This window comes from Mobula birostris, chromosome 21, assembly GCF_030028105.1.
Source record: "Mobula birostris isolate sMobBir1 chromosome 21, sMobBir1.hap1, whole genome shotgun sequence".
NCBI classification, from domain to species: domain Eukaryota; kingdom Metazoa; phylum Chordata; class Chondrichthyes; order Myliobatiformes; family Myliobatidae; genus Mobula; species Mobula birostris.
In genome coordinates this window covers 26,792,566-26,818,127 of record NC_092390.1, presented here as the reverse complement: position 1 = coordinate 26,818,127, position 25,562 = coordinate 26,792,566, and the positions used below count along the sequence as shown (strand labels likewise).

Sequence of the window (25,562 nt, the reverse complement as noted above, 5' to 3'; positions counted from 1 at the left end):
CTGATACATTAGGTTCTTTAAGAAACTCTTAGATAGGAACATGGGTGATAGAAAAATGGAGCGCTATGTAGGAGGGAAGGGTTAGATTGATCTTAGAGTAGGTTAAAAGGTCGGCACAATATTGTGGGCTGAAGGGCCTGTATTGTGCTGTTATGTTCTATGCTCTAAATTGCACTTTCACTTTGTTGCAAATTTGCAAACCAGTAACTACTGATGAACTTCCAACTGGAACACAAGGAAATGTCAACAATAAACTATAAATTCAGTTGATCATCATTCATCTACATCACATTGTAGGTGTAGAATCTATAGTCCAGGTTTAATTACAGCTAAAGGCGGTTCACAAAAGCACAAACCAGCAAAATATCCAACAGCCCAATATCTGACTATTGGCCCAAAGCTTGAAATTCTACGTATATTCAAAATCCAAGACAAAGTGGAAAGGACAAAAGAACTTGGCAGCCCAATGCTATGTCCAATTGCTCAAGAGGGTTACATTATAAGGCCCGAGCTACAAATCTTTTCCAACATCTTAAATTACAAGGACCACAATTGCACTTGAGGTCAGAACACCAAAACACTTAGTTGCATTTAAAATAATTCAAAATTACAAACACGAGAAAATCTGCAGGTGCTGGAAATCCAAAGCAATACACACAAAATGGAGGAACTCAGGTCAATTAGCATTGATGGAAAAGAGTAAACAGCTGACGTTTTGGGCTGAGACCCTTCTTCAGGACTGAGAAGGAAGGGGGGAGAATAAAAAAAGGTGGGAGGGAGGGAAAGAAGCTAGCTGGAAGGTAATAGGTGAAGTCAGGTGGGTGAGAAAGGTCAAGGGCTGGAGAAGAAAGGAGTGGAGAGTGGACAATAGAAGAAGTGGAAGGAGGAGGAGATCCAGGGGAAGCAATAGGCAGGTGAGAAATTATTAAAATTCAAAATTAGACTGGGGAAAGGAAATCCATTTTCGTTGGGTGGGAGTAAATAATAGATAGATAGATAGACAGACATACTTTATTGAACCCAAGGGAAACTGGGATTTGTTACAGTTGCACCAACCAAAAATAAATATAGTAATATAAAACCATAAATAATTAAATAATATGTAAATTATGCCAGATGGAAATAAGTCCAGGACCAGCCTATTGGCTCAGAGTGTCTGACCCTCCAAGGGAGGAGTTGTAAAGTTTGATAGCCACAGGCAGGAATGACTTCCTATGACGCTCAGTGTTGCATCTCAGTGGAATGAGTCTCTGGCTGAATGTACTCCTGTGCCCAATCAGTATATTATGTAGTGGATGGGAGACGTAATAAAGATCTGCAATGTTAAAATATTAAGGATTTTAGAAGTGCTATCAGAGTTCTTTGATCAACACAAACATTAGAAGAATATTGGAATTTATTTCTCCTTCAGTCCCCAACCCCCAATTCAATTGGAAAAAAAAATCAAAACTATAATTGTTACAATGTTCAGCAAGAATCTGGAGTCAAGAAAGCAAGATGGATGAATGGGGTTAACATACAGATCAGCAATTATCTGATATCTGATCTGAAGGAACAGCTGTCCTATGTTCTCAAGTGCATTTAGACACAAAGAGTTAATATAGCAATTATAGTATTTTATAATATTTCAGAAAGCCAACCTACAGTTTTATTTAAACATCCCGAGATATCACAACTTTCTCAGGTGAATCAGATGAGTTTTGTCTGGTTTATTTTAAGATCTCTCGTCTCCAAATGCATCTTTCAGATGATTTGCCTCACAAATGTCAGCCTCAAGTACCAGGCTGTCTGTGTGCCTTTGACAGAAAGGCCAGCACTGAACAATTCATGTCTTTTTTCCCTTCCATAATGCTGTCATTCAACAATCAAAAGGCATATTCACCGAGACATCACCATGATCAAGATCATGAGAACAATTACATGCTACAGAAAGTATCCAAGTTCCCTCAATCCAAATTACTAAGCGAGAAAACAACCTGTTGGACACTCCAGCTGAAAAGATGAGTTTAAAGTTCAAAGTAAGTTTATTATCAAAATACGCATATGTCACTGTATACTACCCCAAGATTAATTTTCTCGCAGGCATTCACAGTGGAAGAAAGAAATACAACAGAATCAATGAAAACCACACACAAAGAGAGACAACTAATGTCCATAAGAAAACTGCAATTACAATAAATAAATGATACTGAGAACACGAGTTGTAGAGTCCTTGAAAATGAGTCCATAGGTTGTGCAATAATTCAGTATTGGGGCGAGAAGTTATCCACTCTGATTCGAGAGCCTGATGGTTGAGGGGTAATAACTATTTATGAACCTCATGGTGTGGGACACGAAGCTCCCGCATCTCCTTCCCAATGGAAGCAGTGAGAAGACAGCATGGCCTGGAGGGACTGAGAAGAGATGTTTAGAACCAGATGAGGTGGGGGTGGTGGCCGAATGGGGAGGGGATAGGGAGGGTTGGTGGGGGGGGGGAACTCAGAAGGCTAGATGTATGGGTGAAGGAAGTGAGAAAGGTGAACTAAGGAAGAACGAACCACTAGGAATGTGAAGGGATGTGGGGTACACAAAACTGGAAAATGTTCATCTCCAAAATTAGATTTATTTTGAAAAAAATAATTGCTGATGAAGTGTCTCGGCTCAAAACATCGACTGTTTACTCTTTCCCATAGATGCTGCCTAACCTGTTGAGCTCCTCCAGCATTTTGTGTGTGTTGCTTTTAATTTTTTTCATACCTCACTAAAAACAGCTTCATTTTACCACACATCAAAATGAGTGTGCCGTATCCTGTACCTTGCCATCCCATCGCTAGCCTCCATTTTATACTTTGTGATGTAAGCGGTCTGAGCAGTAGAAGCAGGATGGATTCAGATGAGACAACAGCTTTGCGTCCTACAGCATTCAGTTTCAGCTCATCCGATTCTTGCTCAGCAGGTTAATTACTCCATGGATTGTGTGGCGCAGATAAAATTAATAAATTGAAGGGACCTCTGTTAAATCCTTAAAGGTGATGGGAAAAGTGATAATGTGGGATAAAGAGAGAGGTACGCAGAGTTGGAAGTGGTTTATGCAAAGCTTAAGTACCAGCACAGACCAATTTGGCTGAAAGGTTATATCAGTACCATAGATATTTTATATTTCTACATAACTTGTAACCAGAATTTTAAAAAAAAATCACAGAACAAAGTGGCCATGTGACTCACCAAGCATGTTCCCTCCATTAAACCACATGCTCTGGTATGATACGCAATTTTATCAAAATTTCTCTCACATGCTAATCATGGTAAATAGAGCAGCCTGTCATGTACCTCGTGTTTCCCATGACACAGCACAACCTATGTCCAAGTGCCTCAGTGATCAGAAGGTACAGAAATAGGAAGCTAGAGTACAAAAGTACATCATGATATTAACAACCAACCCTGTTACAGGTTTTTGTGAAATCTTTATACAATTAAATACTGCACTTCCAGTCTTGAGTCTTCATTGAGAATCCAAAAATAATAAAAAGGTTTTGCTGTCATAAATACTGGGAAAACTAACAACAGGATCTCAAAGTCCATACATTTGAGCTTTCTTGTGCAACATTAACTCAGAATTCATCCAATGCAACTAGTATGAAATCACTTTTGTTCCTATTCAGTTCCATCCTCCATAAGACTGAAATGCCTACATGAAAACCACACCCAGCATTCCGCCTGGCATGAAGAGATTCACACTTTCATGATGCACAATATTATCTATGCTTTTTCACTTCCAAATATAATAAAGACATAACTTGTCAGATAACATGGATATTATGCAGTTATTTATTTCTAAAGGGAAATTAATAGAATGCAAGTGTGTTGAATGTATATCAAGTACACACTGAAGGTCTATATATCTCAAAAAAGAAACAGAGTATTAAGAAATACTGCATGTAAAACAACGGAATAAATGCCATATTTATTGAGATAGGAAATAAGAAAACATCGGAGCGGATTAAAAATTAACCCTTTAATGGACACCAGCCGAGCTTGGAAAACTTTGTTCATTATTCCATAGTATTTCATAATTAATTTTATAACAGCATTACAAAGAAAAGAAAATGATGACTAATGGATATAGAAAGGAAACGCCCATCAGCGAGTCTGAAAAATGTTATCCACTGATTTGCTGGTAGCTTTAAGGTTAATAATTCTATCAGGTAAAATACTTCGCCCTTTGCAAGAGTATTGGAAATATCCAGCAGAAAATACATATACAATTCACCTAGAAGACATACGGAGGGTTTTTTATAAAAAACTCTTGGACGAGCTCATCATTTCCAAACTGCAAACAATGGTTCGGGTTCAATGGTTCTTCACGATCTCGGTCACTAGAGATCATCAGGGGTTTTTGGATAAAGAATGGGTGGAGTTTTTTTAAACGGAGGTGTCCTTTTGGTATTCCAAGTGCTAAATACAGTAGGGATTGCTATTGAAATCCACCTAATTGAAACAAAAATCTCGATTTCAAACCACATTCCAAATTCAGTAAGGCAGATACAATAAACCCGAAGGACGAATCTTCCAGTCTGTTCTGATTATTAACCCCTGTTGCGCCGACTTCATACATTTCCCTGTTTAGTTCCTCAAAGTCAACCATCATTCCAACTAGGAAACCACAGATTCCCATTCAAACAGCCTCATTTTGATTCTCACGCTAGAAAGACTGGATGACTTGGGCAAAAATCTTATTCTCATTTCATTTTGCTCTGACAACAGTCGACGCTATCAGTAGAAATATTGTCGCTTTCTCATATTGATATGAACAGCAACGCAGCAAAAGGCTATATGGGGAAGAAATTGCAATCACCAAAAAAAGGCAGAACCGGCGAACAGGTGAACATGTTGCAGCGGTTTAAATGCTGATCAAATGGGAATTTCAGATGGATCTTATAACGTTGCCTCACGCAACTACCATTCCTACTTGAGTCTTATTTAAAAGCCCTTCAGCGAACACACCCATCAGCACCAGTCGTAAACAAAACCAGCTACCATTCTAGCAAGTTCTTTCTCCGAATTTAAACTGTATGGTCTATTGGATGCGCTAAACTTTGTTTTAGGAATTCAACAGGCAGGTGGACAAAAAAAAATCGAATGTGTACATATATATTTTTTTTTAAGTCCCGTTTACCTTTTTACCCTTCTTCTTCCTGTGGGAGGGCTTTGAACCATTTTTCTTTGCTTCCTCACTCATCCTATGTTTAGTCTATTAAAGGAAACGAGGGCACTCCAGTTATTCCGAAATCCAGGGCTGTCGGCATATAATCGAGATACCATCAAAGGCTCAATCCATGTGACGACGCCTCAGAGACAGAGAAAGGCATGTCTGCTGGTTAAACAGCAACTCCAGGTCGATCAGCACCGCTGGTCCAGACCTGTGGGTTCTTTCTCCTTCCACACCAGAAACTGACTGCTCCAAACTCCAAAATATATCAGACACCGCTTTCCAAAAAACAAAAAAAAAATCAGTATCCAGCCTTCATTTTACTGCGACATGCTACTTGTGTTTTCTCTCTCCCTCGCTCTCCACTGCTCCGTAATCCCCAGGATCCAAACCCCATACAGAAATTAAACTAAAGACTACGGATACAATCCCTGAAGCTTTTCTCAGTCAATGAATTTCTCCTCTAACAGCCAAGAACGGAGGGAGGAGGAATATTAAAAAAAGAGCACCAGCCCCTGTAATGCTCTCGTAGCGCCACTAGGTTGGGACAGACTACGTTCCGCGGGAAAAGCAAGCTCGAAAAAGTGTTGTGACTTCCAGTCATCTCAGTCTGAGACCACTCCTATCAATGCGCATGACTGGACGAGGAATAAAGGGCTTCGCTATTATACAAGATATGAAGAAAAATAACATGGAGAATGTCTGTTAGTAGTGTACCCTGTTTGACATTTAAAAAATACGGCTGGAAAATAGACCGCACAAGCTGAATACGCCAGTATTCCTCGCATTAAGTAAAAAGTGTTAAGCATTTTTAATTTTAACCTAATCATAATTAAACAAATCCAATCAGCTAATGTGCCCTAGGTAATCAATAGTGGCAATTAGTCATCTAACACATTAGGGCAGAAGCTTCTGTGCTGATGTCTATTGAAGCAACGTTGTCTCTGCTTATCCAAACACCTGCTAGTATTCATACAAAAATAAGAAAGTACTCATGAGACCTTTTAAATTTCTGATCGAACAGGGTGGCAGAGTCGTTTGTAAAGGCAGTTCTCCCCTGGACAGCTGCTATCAGTAGCCGTGAACTATGCCCTCCACCGCCCCTCCCCTAAGGCTTTCTGGAAAAGTGATCTGACTGGAACATGGCGAATACTGCATTTGTTCGCTGACTGTATGGAATTACCTTATAAAAATAAATTAAATAGTCCGTCACTCTAATGGAAAACATACAAATTCCTTTAAGCAGTCATTTTACACATTCTACTACCAACACTGGGAATATACCATCCGTTCAATATGAAACTCCAAGCTGTACTGGATTCCAATGAAAATCAGTAAGTAAATACAGAAATGACGTTATGCTGATGTTTTATGGATTATTTCACGTAACGGGCAGTAAACTGTAGCTTTGCAACAAGAGCCATTTACCAAAACAGCTAACTACAGATGCAGTGGAAAGCTGGAGACAAATCATCATGCCTGTTCAATTGTTCCAAAATTCACAGTAGAAATAATGTAATACTGACCAAATGTACACGCTTGTATTTGAGGGTGCTGGAGTTAATTGTAACCACTGCATTTCAGTTTACATTTACTTTTATGATAACCAAAATAATATTTCAGGCATAAGAGCTTACTTTGCTTATATAAAAACTTTTTTTAAAAAGATGAACCAATGATTTGAATTTAAAGTACCAGAGGGTTTCATTAGATTTGCTGAAGAGGAAGGCAAACCTGGAAAATATATTTGTTCCTAAAACTTGTACTATTGTTCACATCAGACACTAAAAGCAAACTTTTACAAATTCTGAAATTCTCTCTCAGGTCTCCTAAATTTCACAACAATAAAATTTGATATATTGCAGGTCACAGTTTATTCAGTGTTCCCTTTAATCTATGCAAAAATACAAATTACAAGAATAAATCTGACAGCTATCAATAGTTAAAGTAAATCTGCAACGTGTAACAAATGGAAAAGAAAACAACCAGAGGGCACTTTTTACAACCCAACATAGGCTCTTGAAATAATTAACTAAGTGAGGTGGGAGAACATTTTGGATTAAACTATAGCTCATTCATTTGGGAGGAATGAATGACTGACACCCAAAACCAGAAAAGGATAAAAATTCAACCCTATAATTCAGAGGGAAAAGTACCCCATATTTTATGTAACTGCTTCACTGATATTGATTGGTAATGTGCTAAGAAAGCTCGACATCTCCTGACCAAGCCAAGCATCTACTTTGAAGTTCAAAGTAAATTTATTACCAAGGTATATTTATGTCACCAAATCCTACCCTGAGATTCATTTTCTTGCAGGTGTTCACAATAGAACAAAGAAATACAATAAAATCAATTTTAAAAGCTATACACCAAAACAATATGCTTGCATAAAGAAACTTGAGGCCTAGAAATTTTGTAACTGGCACTATTTTTGGTGCAGTTTACAAAGTAATTTCATCATAAAATGTAAATACAACCTCTAATTGGCTCTTAATATGTGGCTGGTGTCAAACACTAAATTTGTTCAATGGGTGCATCTGATCGCACAACCATTGCATTGACAACCAACAAATCTGGCTGTCATACAGAATCAATCATTGAAGCTTGAGTTGGTACAACTTAAATCAGACCAGTTGATCTGCTCCATAACCAGGGGATCTATTGCTTGATTCCTGCTGCAGGTTGATTCCCTTTAAAGATTTTTACCAATCCTTCATTCCCACCCACCTTCCCTCATGACAGATACCTTAAAGGCCCCTATTGGCCAAATTTCACATTGAACACCATGTCAGATCACAGTATCTCCTTTAAACTTGCCTCATTCTAAAATAAGGGTTAGAAGTAAACGTATTATTAATGTTTGTATGTGGACACTTGCATCACAAAGGTATTGAAGGCCAAGAACCAAATGCTGGTAATTAGGATTAAAATAGATAGGTGCTTGCCAGATATCATAGCTATTGTGATCTAAAGGCCTGCTTCTGTGCTGTGTGACTCAAAAAAAGAAAATAAAACCCAACGTATAGGGGATAGTAATCAGAATTACATTCAATAATCTGGAATATGTGCCATTCGATTTTGCAATTGTGTTTACTGAAATTACTCCTAGAAACTGACTACTTTGGGACTTTGAGGTGTGCAAAGGTTATCATTCAAATTTCAAAGTAGCTATCACTGTACCAGTTCTTCACGGTATTATTACAATGCACAAGGCTGTAATCAAGCAAAATCACTTGAAATAATGTAAGTTTATGATATTTATATTCCTCTGCTGCAAACCTTATTTTGTTACATTTAATCTAAGTCAATTTAGTGACGTGCCATGCTATAATTACTGCTTATAAATAATCTGATCTTATGTAAATACTGTGTATATTACAATTTCCTCAATTATTATGTACAGTACCATAAGATATTTACTTTATTTGTGATACTTCAGAATCTAGTGGTATATGCAAGTTGCAATCTTTATATAGCACGCCGCATAACAAAATTAATTAAAAATTGTCCTTTGTTCTTTACCACAGGTTACAAACACTTTACTTACGTACAGCATAAACAAGCACTTGGGCGACCTGGGGAGTGGACTTGTTGGCTGCTACAGGGCTGCAGGTGACTATGCTTGAATTTTGGCACATCAAATCCAGAAGAACACATTCTAGTTAACATGTTGATATCCAGTTTGTAAATCCAGTGAAGGGACACAATGCTACAGTAGCATAGTGGTTAGCACAATGCTATTACAGCTCAGGGTATCAGAGTTCTGAAGTTACCTGTAAGAAGTCTATACATCCTCCCCAGGAGATCCAGTTTCCTCCCACAGTCCAAAGACATACAGGTACTGGTTAGTAAGTTAATTAGTGATTATAAGTTGTCCTGTGATTCAGCTAGAATTAAATCAGGAGTTGCCAGTCAGCACAGCTTGAAGGGCCAGAAAGGCATATTCCGCACTGTAGCTCAACATAATAAATTAACAATAAATAAATAATCTGGGTCAACATTATTCTTTTTATTAACTACCTATTGCATTTAAAATCTTGTCTACAGTAAATCTTTTAAATATATTATTGTCCCAAGATGGGCTTGGACTTATCAGCTTTATTATTTAGAATATCAAAAAAGATTCAAAGTTTAAAGGAAATTTATTACCAAAGTACATACATGTCACTATATACACCCCTGAGATTCATTTTCTTGCGGGCAATCACAGTAAGGACAAGAAAGACAATAGTATCAATAAAAGACCACATTCAGCAGGGCAAACAACAACGAATGTGCAAAAAAACTGTAGAAGTTCAAAAATAAATAATAACAACAACAAATAAATAAGCAATAAATATCGAGAACATGAGACGAACAGTCCTTGAAAGTGAGTCCAGATCAATGGGAACAGTTCAATGATGGGGCAAGTGAAGTTGAGTGAAATTATCTCTTCTTTTTCAGAGCCTAATGGTTGAGAGGTATTAACTGTTCCTGAACCTGGTGGTGCGGGTCCTATACCTTCTTCCTGATGGCAGGGGCAAAAAGAGAGTGTTGCCTGGATGTTAGGGGACCTTGATATTGGGTTCTGCTTTTCTGCAACAGTGCTCCGTGTAGGTGTGTTCATTGGTGGAGAGGGCTTTACCCATGATGGACTGGGCTGAATCCACTATGTTTTGTAGGCTTTTACGTTCAAGCACTTTGATGTTTCCATGCCAGGCTATGATGCAACCAGTCAATACACTCTCTACCACACATCTATAGAAGTTTGTCATAGTTTTAGATAACATGGCGAATCTTCAAACTTCTAAGAAAGTAGGGGCAGTGCTATGCTTTCTTTGTAATGGCACTTATGTGCTGGACCCAGGACGGATCATCTGAAATTATAACACTGAGGAATTTCAAGTTGTTGACCCTTTCCACTTATGATCCCCTGATGAGGACTGGCTCATTGACCTCCGATTTCCTCCTCCCAAAGTCAATAATCATCTCCTTGGTCTTGCTGACAATGAATCAGAGGTTGTTGTCATTGTGGCACTATTTAGCCAGATTTTCCATCTCCATCCTTTGTCACCACCCTTGAATCAGCCAACAAGTGGTGTCATTACCAAACTTAAATATGGCACTCGAGCTGTGATAAGTGTAAAGTGAGTAGGAGAGGGGGGCTAAGCACACAGCCTTGTGGTGAACCTGTGCTGATTGAGATTGTGGAGGAGATGTTGTTGCCAATCTGAACTGACCGGGGCTTGCAAGTAAGGGAATTGAGGATTCAGTTGAACAAGGAAGTATTGAGAACTGGAACCCATTTCTAAATGCGTCTCTCGGCTTTCATGAATGAAACCCTGCCATAACCCAGGGAAGACCTGCATGCTGTTAGAATTTGTTATTGCAATTTACTTCTGAGCAAGCACAATACAACTTCTGGATTCCAGGAATCTTTCACAAATTATACTTCACAGCAATAGATATATTAAAAAAAGGGGAAACTTTCATCAGAGGATGCATATTCGGCAAAATAATTCAGGTCCCAATATCCCAAGCCCTTGTAACATCATTAAAGTCCAAGTCAGGAGCATCTGTGCAGCTGGAATAGTGCAAATCCATCAGTGGAATTGTTGATTTACTAGTTAATACACCAATTTTAATTCTAATCCACCCAGTCAGATAACTTTTCAGTTCCCTAAAATGCAGCCTTTCTTCAGCTGGAGCCGAGTCCACCGGGGAAGCCAAAGCCCAATGCCTGCAGGACCGAGGCCGAAGACGAGAGCCTTTCCTGGGGTTAAAGGGCTGTGTGGGTGCGAATGTGCCTTGTTTTGCTGTTGTTGTTTTGTTGCTTGTTGTGCTCTGTGCGACACTCGCGGGCTGCCCCCACCACAACCTCAGGTGTGTTGGTTGTTAATGCAAAGCAGTCCAGAATATGTTTCGATGTACGCGTGATAAATAAACTTGAATCTTCCTGAAAGATTTTCACCCCCAAGTGAATCAAAATATTGTTGCTGGTTCATTCACTAAAATTACATTTTCTCAATCTATTCCAAAGTAACCTGAATGTATATCACTCGGCTCATATAACGATGAGCATACAACTGGGTATGGCCAAGCAGTCATATACAACCCACAGAATTTTAGAGCTAATAACTTTTCCACCATCACCCTCCCCATAAAGAAAATAAAATTTTAAAACTCCCACATAATTTTTCAACAGAAACTTTCACAGGAGACTACAGGAAGGTCAGTGCAATCCTAGAGGACAAGGAACCCTAAATGGGTTGACAGAAGTAGTTAACTGGTTCACCAGTAAAGATTCCAGAGCTATTTTTTACTCTCGTGATTTTAGAAATACTGCTGAGACAGTCCTGCAGAAATGGATGTAACACGTGGAGAAATGCAAGCCATACAACTTGCCAATCTAACTCCAAATGCTATTCATTTTACTATCAATAAGATTTGGTTTGACAGGAAACACCTACATTTTGCAAATTGCCTTCACCTCCATAACAGGAACTTAACAAAAAAAACTCTCAGGTGTATTTCAACCACTTCATCAAAGCTAATTTCAGTATTCTTGTTAGAGTCCCAAGTGTCCAACAGCATCACTTTTCACAGCTAAATTGCCAACAAGGACACACAAATTCTTGGTGATAAGTGCCCATGTGATAGTTAAATGTTTAAGGACTCTTGGCACACTAATGTTAAATCCCTTATCTCCTGACTACTAAAATAAATAAAAGAAACAGTCCTCTGGGGATGGTTCACTGAAATGATGGCTGATTTGTACCTTAACTCCTTCCAGTTTACCATGTACCATGTCTGTTGATGTCCTTATTGAAATTAATCCATTTGCACACCATGTCATAAGGAGGCATTGGGAGCGGACCCAAATGCAAGCCACAGACACTGAAGTACTAGGAACAGGACTAGGTTTGTCAAGAAAGCAAGGGAAGAAACGACGCTGGACATTGACACAGGCCCTGGACCGGCTAGGATTCAGGGCCTGGGCTAGGACTTGGGCTAGGAGCACAGGACCCAGACGTGGAACTAGGAACAAGGAGCCTGGACTAGGAGCTCGGAAATCTGGAACCAGAGTCTAGACAAGGACCTGGAACCTGGGTCTTGACTCAGAAACGGAACCCGGGTCTGGGCTAAGACTAGGGACTAGGATTTTGGCAAGGACAGGTACGTGGCTACAGGACAGGACGAGGTACCCTAGCACCGGGCTGGGTGAGGAACTCCTGGGCTGAGCGAGGAACCAGAACTAGATGACGACACGAAGGTCAGATTTGGACAGGGCTGGAACACGGCACCTGGACTTGGTCTTGGAACACAGAGGCTTGGACGTGGACTGGACGAGGTACTCCAGGGCAGGATGTGGCTCTTGGACTAGGTTTGGCTCAGCTCTTGGACTTGGTTTGGTTAGGCTCTTGGGTACAGAGCTGGGATTCCTCCTTGGAGCGCAGGGCCGGGACCCTTTCTAGGATGCAGGGCCGGGATGACTGCCAAGGATTTGGTTGGGGACGATCCAGCACAGGACGAGGAATCTCCAGCACCGGGCTGGGCGAGGCACATGGACAGGACGAGAACACAAAGCCTTGACTTGGACAGGACTGGAATAGAGTGCCTGGAACGTGGAACACAGGAACACAGAACACAGAGCCAGGACCCTCCTTGGGAACAGGACTTAGGGCTGGGGCTTTACACAGAGTCAGGACCCCTCTTGGGAACAGGACCTAGGGCCTGGACTCTTCTTTGACACGGACACTAAACACAGGGACACAAACAGATAGTTCCAAACTCAATGATAGATAGTTCCTTATCTTGGCATGGCAAGGCTCTGGTCTCACTCCAACGGTTGAACTTGATGGGGATGCAGGCGAGGCTTCAGAAGGAAGGGGAAGGGAACAGTCCAGCTGGGAATCCTCGGTTTGCAGAGGTATTTATGTGTCAGCCCAAAACGAGAATCAGGTTCCTCAATTAGGGCACCCAATGGAACAAGGGAAAACAACAAAACCCGGAATAAGGATCGATGAACTGGACCGTGAACCGGAATGCAGATTTCACAGACCGGACCATGACCACTATTGCTCTTTGGCTAATTAAATCATTACTAATAATAAAATCCAATGATTTCAATCTTAAAAATCTTCTACCAACATACATTTAGAGCATCAATCATCATATGTTGCTGAGTTTAAGATTAAAGAGCACGGTATAAAAGAATAGCCACAGTATAAAAGTTTCAATGAAGTTAGGAAACACGTCCACGTACAAAGAGTAATGGAAGTTTGAAAGTGATGGTCAACTAACTGGTAATTTAAAATTAGGTTTTTGCTAACTAGTGGTAATTTATTGGGTTTTTTTGTCTTTTAAATGTGAAATGCTATCACTGGCAAGGTCAGCATTAATCATCCATCAACAAGCTGCAGTTGCGAAAGTAGAGACTAAACAACCAAAACACTCAACTACTGTCCACATCCACCACTTACTCTTGCCCACCCAACATCCCGGATCGGCCTCTACAGCCACTTGAGGATCCACCAACAGACAACCCCTCCCCCCCACCCCCGGAGAACACCACACTGGACTCGAGTGACTGCACTACAGTTCTACTTATTGTCCGTCACTATTTGTGGTAGACAAAGTAATCTAGTAGACAAAGAGCAGCTGCTTCCCCTCCACCATCACATTTCTGAACACACAATGAACCCATGAACACTATCTCACTATTTTTGCTCTCTTTTTGAACCACTTATTTAATATATATTTATATACACACATATATTATTGTAACTTATATTTTATGTATTGCACTGCACTGCTGCCATAAACAACAAATTTCATGACATATGTCAGTGGTAATGAACCTGATTCTGATTCTAACGATGAGCCTTGAATCGTTGCCATTCTTGCATTGAAGATACTTCTACACTGATGTTAGATTGGGAATGCCAGGATTTAGACCCAGTGACTATGGAGAAACAGTGCTATATTTCTAAGTCAGGATGATGGGCAACTCAAAATGGTTACTGTATCTTAATATAACCAGCAAAGACCAGGTTACTTGCAGAGTGGTATAAGGCACAATCATTAAAAAAAATGCTAATCTTTGTAAAAATAAAAATTTTCAGATGTCTCAATAAAACTACATCTAGAAGATTTTGAAGTCAAGATTAGAAAAAAGATGTAATACTAGCAACACACATAAAATGCTGGAGGAACTCTGCAGGCCAGGCAGCATCTATGGAGATGAATGAACAGTCAACGTTTTGGGCCGAGACTGTCACACCCAAAACAATGACTGTTCATTTCCACGGATGCTGTCTGACCGACTTGAGTTCCTCCAGAATTGCTCTGGATTTCCAGCACCTGCAGAATTTTCTGGTGTTCCTAGTTATCGTTATTAAATACTTGATGGAATGTTTAAAGCAATTTTATTTTATTATTAAGGAATTGTCTTGCTCTTGTGCTGCTTTGCATATTTTGTAGTCAATCAAGTTTGAAGAGAAACTGAAAATAAAACCTCAAAAGTCTCTTATTCTCATTCTTATAACCATCATACACAACAGTCTGTATTCCATAATTTCAGCTCATAAGAGCTTGTTCTTATTAATCAAACTAATGGAGAAAACAAATTCAGCTTTTATTTGAATAATTACGAATGTGTATCACAAATTTTTTTAAGCCACCTGACAGCTCAGACCTGACATATGATTAATGACTTGAGTGCCTTTCTAATGTGACGTTATTTGAAGAATTCTCAATAATGCTATTTTAAAAACTCCTTTTTGACACAGGCTTGGGCTCAGTGACGCATTCATTCCTGCAAGTGGAAGCCATAACCTTTACCAGCCAGTGTAAGTGCCCACAATCCAATACCTAACAATAGAAAATGCAATGCAAATTAGTAAATGAAGCAGATATTAATTTCTTTTAGATACATTGCTCCGAAGATTTTGAAGACAAGATTAGAAAAAAGATGTAATAGAATTTTTTATTAATAAAGAGCATTAAGTTATGATTACATTCATTTTGTACTGTTTGTCTTTATAACATATTATAATACTAAGTTAACAAATACCCCTTGCTGTGTCACATTAGCTGATCATGTTAATTAAAAAAATAACTCATACTCTTGCATTCTTTTTTCTTGAAACTAATCAAATGTCATCTTTATAGCCACATACAGTATTTTTGAAAAACAAGTGACCAATTTTCTCTGTCTGTCTGGGGTGTGCGTGTAAAGAAATAACATCTCAAATATGCTACCATCCAAGCTGTGGGACCCTCAATGGGAAGACAGCAAAGGGTCATCAAGCTTAAGGACCAAGCATCAGTTACTGGAATACAGAAATACTTATATTCTGTTATTAAATCTGTGGTGACCATCATGATATAAGAGTATGTGCTACTTTATAATAATATATAAACAACAGAAAAAATCTATGTGAAAGCATGACAAGAAGTTGTAAAATGTACAGTACATGCACTATACATACAGATGACTACAGCAACTGAAACATTTCATTGGTTGAAAAGCGCTTAGAGCTAATCTTAGGTCATGAAATACAACTTATGCAAATCTCAACTTTCTTTATATCAGGGGGAATCTATTTTGGAGAAAACTCTCAAAAATATTGTTGGTACCACAACGGAATTATTGCAAGTAGAATGATTCTGCGGATTTTTTGACAGTAGGTTGCTTTAATCTGGTTGAAACAAATAGGTCAGTGTTTAATTAGCGATACATGTATTTAACGAGCATTATCAATAAATTTTAATGCAAAGCCTCAGATAAGACGTCAGTACAAATGACCAAAACGAGGCAGGATGGTTTTTCCCTCTCGAAAAAAAATAGAAAAAATACAGAGATGGACAAACTGTGAAGTCTTTTGATAAGATCCTGCATTTTCCTTACGGAAGTGCTAGTAGTATCTTCTTCCCAGGTAAAGTATTAACTAAGGAGATGCCCTCCTCCTTCCAAGTAAGGGGCTTCCCTTCTTCCACCATCAACACTGCCCTCAACTGCATCTTTTCCATTTTGCATACGTCTGCCCTCCCATCCTCCCACCACCCCACCAGGGATGCGGTTCCTCTTGTCCTCACCTACCAACCCACCATCCTCTATGTCCAGCCCATAATTCTCTGTAGCTTCCCTCATCTCCAACAGGATCCCATCACCAAGCACATCCTTCCCTCCCTTACACTTTCTGCTTTCTTCAGGGATTGCTCCCTCTGTGACTCCCTTGTTCATTCGTCCATCCCCATTGTTATCCTTCCTGGCACTTATCCTTGCAAACAGAACAAGTGCTACACCTGCCCCTACACCTCCTCCCTCACTACCAATTCAGGGCCCCAAACAGTCCTTGCAGGTGAGGCGACACTTCACCTGTGAGTCTGTTAGGGTCAGCTACTGTATCCAGTGCTCCTGGCGTGGCCTCTTGGATATTGGTGAGACCAACATAGATTGGGAGACTGCTTCACTGAGCGCCTATGCTCCATCCACCAGAAAAAGTGGGATCTCCCAGTGGCCACCCATTTTAATTCCACTTCCCATTCCAACATGTCAGTCCATGGCCTCCTGTACTGTCGCAATGAGGCCACACTCAGGTTGGAGGAGCAACACCTTATATTCCGTCTGGGTAGCCTCCAACCTGATGGGATGAATATCAATTTCTTGAACTTCTGGTAATTCTGTCCCCTCCCTTCACCATTCCCATTTCCCTCTCTCACCTTATCTCCTTACCTGCCAATCACCTCCCTCTGGTGCTCCTCCCCCTTTTTCTTTCTTCCATGGCCTTCTGACCTCTTCTATTAGATTCCCCATTCTCCAGCCCTGTATCTCTTTCACCAATCAATTTCCCAGCTCTTTATTTTACTCCTCCCCGCTCCTGGTTTCACCCATTACCTACCACCTTGTATTTCATCTTCTAACTCATCATCTTTTTTCTCCAATCCTGATGAAGGGTCTCAGCCTGAACCATCGACTGCTTTCTCTTTTCCATAGATGCTGCCTGGCCTGCTGGGTTCCTCCAGCATTTTGTGTGCGTGTTGCTTGGATTTCCAGCATCTGCAGATTTTCTCTTGTTTGTAAAGTATTAACTTAGCATCTTGTCAATTTCATCTGTCTCCATGAGTTGTCTTCCTTCTGCTTGCTGTTCACCCTCCAACTTTCATCTGCCTAACTGCGTGCTGTTAACCACCATAACCACCCTAGTTTTCTCCTGTACTGAAAGCTAACCAGAGTGCATCTGAATCATCTTAAAGGCTTCCCATTGTCATTTTATGGCTTTGTCTACTATGTCCTTTATTCTAAAATATGAGAGCCATCACTCCTCCAATTTTACTTTGAGTTATTCATATCCTTTTCCCAAGATAATTCAAACCGTATGGTATTACTGATGATTCCCTTGATGTACCCCACTGGTATGTACTCTACTGAGTCGGTCTCATTCATTGCTGCCTGACCTGATGATTTAGAACATAGACTATAACAACACAGTACAGGCCCTTTGGCCTGTGATGTTCTTTTGACCTTTTAACCTACTCAGATCAATCTAACCCTCTACACAGACCTTCATTTTTCTATCATCCATGTGCCTATCTAAGAGATTCTTAATTGCCCCTAATGTATCTGGTTCTACTATCATCCCTGGCAGGATGTTCCATGCACTCACCACTGTCTGTATAAAATATTTACCTCCAACATTCCCCCTGTACTTTCTTCTAATCATCTTAAAATTGTGCCCCTCCAGCATTTTGTGTGTGTGTCTCTGGTGTCAACAAACACTGTATTTTTCACTAGGCACTTCAATTCAATTCTGCATGGGCAGAAGGAGCGTGTTCCGATTACCTCCTGGGTTTGCAAACCAGCGAGACAGGAGTTTGAGTTTTTAGCGTTCGCGGCTTCGTTATCAGCAAGTCTGAAGTTCGTAGCCTGGTGTTTAGCGATTTGTGTGTCCTGGGATTGATGCTGAGGATCGAGGCCCTGGGGTCGAGTCGGAGGTTCAGGGTTTGAGGTTGTTGGCTGGAGCAGAGTCTGCAAATCCACTGGGGAGTACAGAGCAGTGTCTGCAGAAGGGTGGAAGCTGGGGGCTGATCCTGCAGTTAAAACACTATGTGCCTGGTTGGGAGGAAGGAACAGGGCTTGTTTTGTTACTTCAACACACATCAAAGTTGCTGGTGAATGCAGCAGGCCAGGTAGCATCTGTAGGAAGAGGTGCAGTCGACGTTTCAGGCCGAGACCCTTCGTCAGGACTAACTGAAGGAAGAGCGAGTAAGGGATTTGAAAGTTGGAGGGGGAGGGATAGAGCCAAGAGCTGGACAGGTGATAGGCAAAAGGGGATACGAGAGGATCATGGGACAGGAGGTCCGGGAAGAAAGACAAGGGGGGGGGACCCAGAGGATGGGCAAGAGGTATATTCAGAGGGACAGAGGGAGAAAAAGGAGAGTGAGAGAAAGAATGTGTGCATAAAAATAAGTAACAGATGGGGTACGAGGGGGAGGTGGGGCCTTAGCGGAAGTTAGAGAAGTCGATGTTCATGCCATCAGGTTGGAGGCTACCCAGACGGAATATAAGGTGTTGTTCCTCCAACCTGAGTGTGGCTTCATCTTTACAGTAGAGGATGCCGTGGATAGACATGTCAGAATGGGAATGGGATGTGGAATTAAAATGTGTGGCCACTGGGAGATCCTGCTTTCTCTGGCGGACAGAGCGTAGATGTTCAGCAAAGCGGTCTCCCAGTCTGCGTCGGGTCTCGCCAATATATAAAAGGCCACATCAGGAGCACCGGACGCAGTATATCACCCCAGTCAACTCACAGGTGAAGTGTTGCCTCACCTGGAAGGACTGTTTGGGGCCCTGAACCCAACAAAAAGGCAGGCATAGCTAGGACCCATACGGGTGTCAGAATAGGCACGGAACATAGATTGTTCCACAAACCCAACAGAAAGGCAGGCATAGCAAGGACCCATACGCGTGTCGTATGGGTCCTAGCTATGCCTGCCTTTCTGTTGGGTTTGTGGAACAATCTATGTTCCGTGCCTATTCTGGTATCTGTCCCCCACTTTTCCTTCGCTACATCGACGACTGCATTGGCGCTGCTTCCTGCACGCATGCAGAACTCGTTGACTTTATTAACTTTGCCTCCAACTTTTGCCCTGCCCTCAAGTTTACCTGGTCCATTTCCGACACCTCCCTCCCCTTTCTAGATCTTTCTGTCTCTGTCTCTGGAGACAGCTTATCAACTGATGTCTGCTATAAGCCTACTGACTCTCACAGCTATCTGGACTATTCCTCTTCTCACCCTGTCTCTTGCAAAAACGCCACCCTCTTCTCGCAATTCCTCTGTCTCTACCGCATCTGCTCTCAGGATGAGGCTTTTCATTCTAGGACGAGGGAGATGTCTTCCTTTTTTAAAGAAAGGGGCTTCCCTTCCTCCACTATCAACTCTGCTCTTAAACGCATCTCCCCCATTTCACGTACATCTGCTCTTACTCCATCCTCCCGCCACCCCACTAGGAATAGGGTTCCCCTGGTCCTCACCTACCATCCCACCAGCCTTCGGGTCCAACGTATTATTCTCCGTAACTTCCGCCACCTCCAACGGGATCCCACCACTAAGCACATCTTTCCCTCCCCCCCCCCTGCATTCCGCAGGGATCGCTCCCTACGCTACTCCCTTGTCCATTCATCCCCCCCATCCCTCCCCACTGATCTCCCTCCTGGCACTTATCCGTGTAAGCGGAACGAGTGCTACACATGCCCTTACACTTCCTCCCTTACCACCATTCAGGGCCCCAAACAGTCCTTCCAGGTGAGGCAACACTTCACCTGTGAGTCGACTGGGGTGATATACTGCGTCCGGTGCTCCTGATGTGGCCTTTTATATATTGGCGAGACCCGACGCAGACTGGGAGACCACTTTGCTGAACATCTACGCTCTGTCCGCCAGAGAAAGCAGGATCTCCCAGTGGCTACACATTTTAATTCCACATCCCATTCCCATTCTGACATGTCTATCCACGGCCTCCTCTACTGTAAAGATGAAGCCACACTCAGGTTGGAGGAACAACACCTTATATTCCGTCTGGGTAGCCTCCAACCTGATGACATGAACATCGACTTCTCTAACTTCCGCTAAGGCCCCACCTCCCCCTCGTACCCCATCTGTTACTTATTTTTATGCACACATTCTTTCTCTCACTCTCCTTTTTCTCCCTCTGTCCCTCTGAATATACCTCTTGCCCATCCTCTGGGTCCCCCCCCCCCCGTCTTTCTTCCCGGACCTCCTGTCCCATGATCCTCTCGTATCCCCTTTTGCCTATCACCTGTCCAGCTCTTGGCTCTATCCCTCCCCCTCCTGTCTTCTCCTATCATTTTGGATCTCCCCCTCCCCCTCCAACTTTCAAATCCCTTACTTACTCTTCCTTCAGTTAGTCCTGACGAAGGGTCTCGGCCTGAAATGTCGACTGCACCTCTCCCTACAGATGCTGCCTGGCCTGCTGCGTTCACCAGCAACTTTGATGTGTGTTGCTTGAATTTCCAGCATCTGCAGAATTCCTGTTGTTTTTGTTTTGTTACTTTTTGCGTTCTGTATTGCTGTGTTCTCTGTTGTTCTGCTGAGCATTGTGGGCATGCTATGTTGGCACCAGGATGTGTGGCAACACTTGTCGGCTGCCCCCAGTCCAAACACGGGTGTGTTTGTTTTGTTACACAAATAACGCATTTTACTGTATGTCTTGATGTACACATAGCAAATAAACTTGAAGGTTGAATCATACTCCCCCTCGCCCCTTCACCCCTTTACTTTCCTCTGACGCCATCTCTTTACTGACAAGATTGGAGCTGTTAGGTTCTAGTGAACTGACCCCTGTCTCACCGATGCCAAATGTTCAACCCTTGTACACATCCTCATACCTCCCTCTGAACGATGATCCCATCATGAAACATTTAGCCATTGTCTCTGACTTAGGCGTGGAGCTCATTGGCTAAGGAGATCTCATCTCCACAATTTCCAACCTTGTAGCCTACAGGCATGCACATGCCACTCCTACTTGCTGCCCACGATGCCCTGGCAGATACCAGGACTGGATCTCAGCGATGGGGGTGCAACAAGTTCAGAATAAGGCAGTTAGAGTGAGTGAGGGGAATGGAAAAACCAAGGTAGTGAAAGTCGTGGCAGCAATTAGCAATGAGGCCTGAGAAAGGGATCTACGTGGACTGGATTTCAACCTGTTCTTCTCTCACCAAACTTACTTATGTTTCCTACCACGACCTAATCCTTTCTTGCCTGATTTAATGCCATCCCACACTAAAACGTCCATAATAACTTAGATGCCTTCCTTCACTTTTCTCTCCTCCCAATTCCAAGGTCAGCTTCACGATATACATATCACTTTTCTGCATCTCCATCTCAGAAAATGATACAAAACGTAAGAACATAAGAAATAGGGACAGAGGTAGGTCATCTGGTCTATCGAGCCTACTCTGCCATTCAATAAGATCACAGCTGATTTGGCTGTGGATGCAGCTCCACCTACCTGCTTTTTCCCCATAACCCTTAATTTCCCTGCAATGCAAAAATGGATCAAACTTTGTCTTAAATATACTTAGAGAGGTAGCCTCTATGTCTTCCCTGGACAGAGAATTCCAGGCACATGGACAGCCCTGTTGCTCTCACTCTAACGGCAACATTATATACAGAACCTGCATTAGGAATCTCTGACACAGGTAAGCAGTTCACTGTCCGTGTCAGTGAGAAACAAGGCTGCATGATGGCAGTCTTGACTCAAGAACATGGAGACAACAGCATCCCGGTGGCTATTCTGCCAGTTGATGACCTGAGCATGCTCATTCTCAAACTGCAACACAACTCCTTCAACATCGCTCAGTTTCTCCAGACCAGGGGTGCAAAATGGGCAAAACTACACCTATCTTTTTGCAACACGTGCCAAGGTCTTCATTTCAATCCTCCTCCTCCCCCTTTGTCTTTCTCTGTACATCATGAGCTACGTCTCTGCTGCTACCTGCAATCACTCAACTCTACAAATGGAAAATTTCATTACTTTTCTGGCAGGTTTTGCCCTGCCCAAACTTTCATAAGGTTTATCTCTGATTTGTCCCTCTCTGGAAATCTCTCTATCTCAGATAGGTAGTGACAAACATCCATTACAAGCCGATGGACTCTCGCAGCTACCTCAAACATACTTGCCTCTCCACCCTATTCCCTATAACAACTTAGTGATTGTCAGTTAACTTGAACTCCCCCCAACTGTGTCCATCAACCCTGATCACACCACATTCTTTTTGTTGCCTCCATCCCTCACCTAACTCTATCTGAAAACTCTGGCCCCTTATTCCCTTCTGTTTTCCCTCCCCCACCCTCATAACCTGCCCGTCACTTCCAGCTTCCTCCCTTCTCGTTCTCTACCTCCTTATTCCATGATACACCCACCTCAACTATCAGATTCCATCTTCTTCAACACTTTGCCTCTTCTAGTTATCACTTCCCAGCTTTTCACAACATTCCTACTTCATCTCCCTCCACCTATCACCCACCAGCTTGTGCTGCTCCCTCGTACTCCAGCCGTTTATTCTCTCTTTGGTCCTCTTCCTTTCCAGTCCTGATGAAGAGTCTTGGCCTGAAATGTTGGCTGTTCGTTTCTCTCCATTGACGCCTCCTGACCTGCTGAGTTCCTCCAGCATGTTGTGCAGCTTGCTCCAGATTCCCAACATCTGCAGTAGTTCTTTTATTTGAAAATCAAGCTGCTTCCACTCTTAGTATAGCTGTTTTTGTCTCTTTATTTTTTCCTTATTTGTATATGTTGACCTGCTGAGTATATGCCAATATAGACCATAAAGCATTATCCCAAGGAGCTTTACCAACCTTCATGTCCACCTATCCAAGGAATTCTTTATTCCATCCAGGGCTCTTTACACCCTCCCTCCAATGTAGACTAACTTTTGCCTTTTAATACTGATGATCATCTCAGATCTGAAATGGAAAATAAAATATTCTTTCCACAGATGCTGCCTGAACTGCTGTTTTCCTTCAGCAATTTTTGTTCTCTTTTTAATTTCTGAAAACAAATAGATTCTCTTCTTGAATATTCAGGGGTACTCCGTCACTCACTAATTTTCCACGTAACCTATTCTTTCTGTAGTCCCATCAACTGCCCCCAGATTTCACACTTACCTACGCACAGTGAGCATTTAGAATGACTAATTTATCTACCAACCTACACCTTTGCTTGAACTTAATTTGAAGATACACTCAGAGGCCACTTTATTTGGCATCTTCTGGACCTAATGAAGTGGCCACTGATTGCACATTCATGGCCTTCTGCTGCTGCAGCCCATCCACTTCAGAGCACAACTTGCTGTGCATTCAGAGATGCTCTTCAGCATACCAGTGTTCTAACACATGGTTAGTTGAGTTATTGTTGCCTTCCTTTTGGACTAGCTTGGCCATTCACCTCTGACCTCTCCCATTAACAAGGCAGTTTCACCCACAGAACTGCCACTTACTGGATGTTTTTTTGTTTTGTTTTTCCACGCCATTCTCTGTAAACTCTAGAGACTGCTGCTCATGAAAAATCACAGACGATCTGCAGTTTCTGTGATACTCAAACCATCCCATCTGGCGCCAACAATCATGCTGCGGTAAAAGTCACAAATCACTCTTCTTCCCCATTTTGGTGTTTGATCTGAGTAACAACTGAACCTCTTTGCATTGAGTTGCTGCCACATGATTGGCTGATTAGACATTTGCATTAATGAGGCATACAGGTGCACCTAATAAAGTGGCCACTGAGAGAATTCCGTTATTGCCTGGATGTCCAGGCAAACCTAAGACTAGTTGTCCAACTCTAATCTTGTCCAGATACACTTCATCAATTAACAAGGAGAAATTATGTTCAAAATAAATCTCCTACCCTAGCTCCGCTTTAGTCACAAATCCCATATTTGGGATGTAACAGGGAATTGAGCTTCCAAAGCACATTACTACAGAATTAATGTGATAAAATAGAGCCAGAAAGGTCTTCCCAGAAGCCATCCACCGGGTTTATACCTTTATGTTTGTCCATCGTTATCTTCGATTAAGACCTCGACACCATTGATGGTGTCGAGACTAGCGCATGATTTGGAGTTAAGTGAGGGAGAGTTGCACAGCATCAGCCTCACTCTCTCTTCCCAGTTCCCATCTGGATCCAGTGGCAAGACAGAGTCGAGATGGCTGGAGATGAGACTAGGCGGTGGATGACCAGGACGTATTCTGTATCTTGTCGTGCTCTACACGTTCCATGACACTTGCAGAGACCGCCTTCTTGACCGTTATACCTATACCACACATGAGGCCACTTAGTCCATTGCTTCTATACTAACTCCCAGGGGAGATACCCTGTTATACCCCTTCCTCTTATTTTCCTTGTATCCCTGTAACTACTTTGTCTTTTGCCAGAAACTATGCAAAGGAGTAATTTACAATACCAAATTAATGTAACAGCACATTTTATTTGAGTTCCTGTCACCTTCCTGTCAGCTTGAACCAGTCTGGCCATTTTTTCTCTGACCTCTCTCATTAACAAGGTCTTTACACCCACAGAACTGCTGCTCACTGGATTTATATTTTTGTTTTTTTTCACATCAATCTCAGTGAACTTTAGAGACTGTTGTGCATGAAAATCCCAGATCTGCAGTTTCTGAGATACTCAAACTGCACCACCGGTGCCAACAATCAATCACTTGGATCACATTCCTTCCCCATTCTGATGTTTGGTCCGAACAACAGCTGAACATCTTGACCACGTCTGCGTGCCTTTATGCATTGAGTTGCTGTCACATGACTGGCTGATCAGACATTTGCATTATCGAGCAGGTGTACAGGTGTACCTAATAAACTGACCTTGAGTATATATTGAACTCCAAGCAAAAGTGAACAATTTTAAGTGAGACTAATTTCAATGGCATTATTGTACTTCTGTTTTCATTCTTCCGAGATGCAGGAGCTAACTGGGAAAAGTGCATCACTTATTATGACACCAAAGACCGGATTGTCCATCAGGTCCATTCTGGCTCCCAGTAGTAATCCCTTCGGCCACAATCCCCCCCCCGCCCTTCTTATTTCTCCGTACTGTGGCAACTTCGGGTTTGATAGTCACCTCAACTGCTGTCCACGTGGAGTTTGCATGTTCTTCCTGTAGGTTTCTTCTGGATTATGGATTCGTCCCACATCCTACAGACATGCAGGTTGCTGGGTTAATTGGCCACAGTAAATTGTTTCTAGTGTGTAGATGAATCTGAACAGTTAATGGGACTGTGGGAGGAATAAAATATGATTAGTTGTGAATGGTGCTTGGTGGTTGGTGCCGACTCAGTGGACTGAAAGCCCTGTCT

General features: G+C 42.0%; 1 long non-coding RNA gene across 1 annotated transcript; it reads left to right on the top strand.

Moving 5' to 3' along the window:
- The first annotated feature begins 6,455 nt into the window (after window positions 1-6,455).
- Window positions 6,456-15,076, top strand: LOC140185758 (uncharacterized). Its single transcript, XR_011882713.1, has 3 exons — window positions 6,456-6,522; window positions 8,719-8,803; window positions 14,962-15,076. It is a non-coding gene; the product is annotated as an uncharacterized lncRNA (long non-coding RNA).
- The last annotated feature ends 10,486 nt before the right edge of the window (window positions 15,077-25,562 follow it).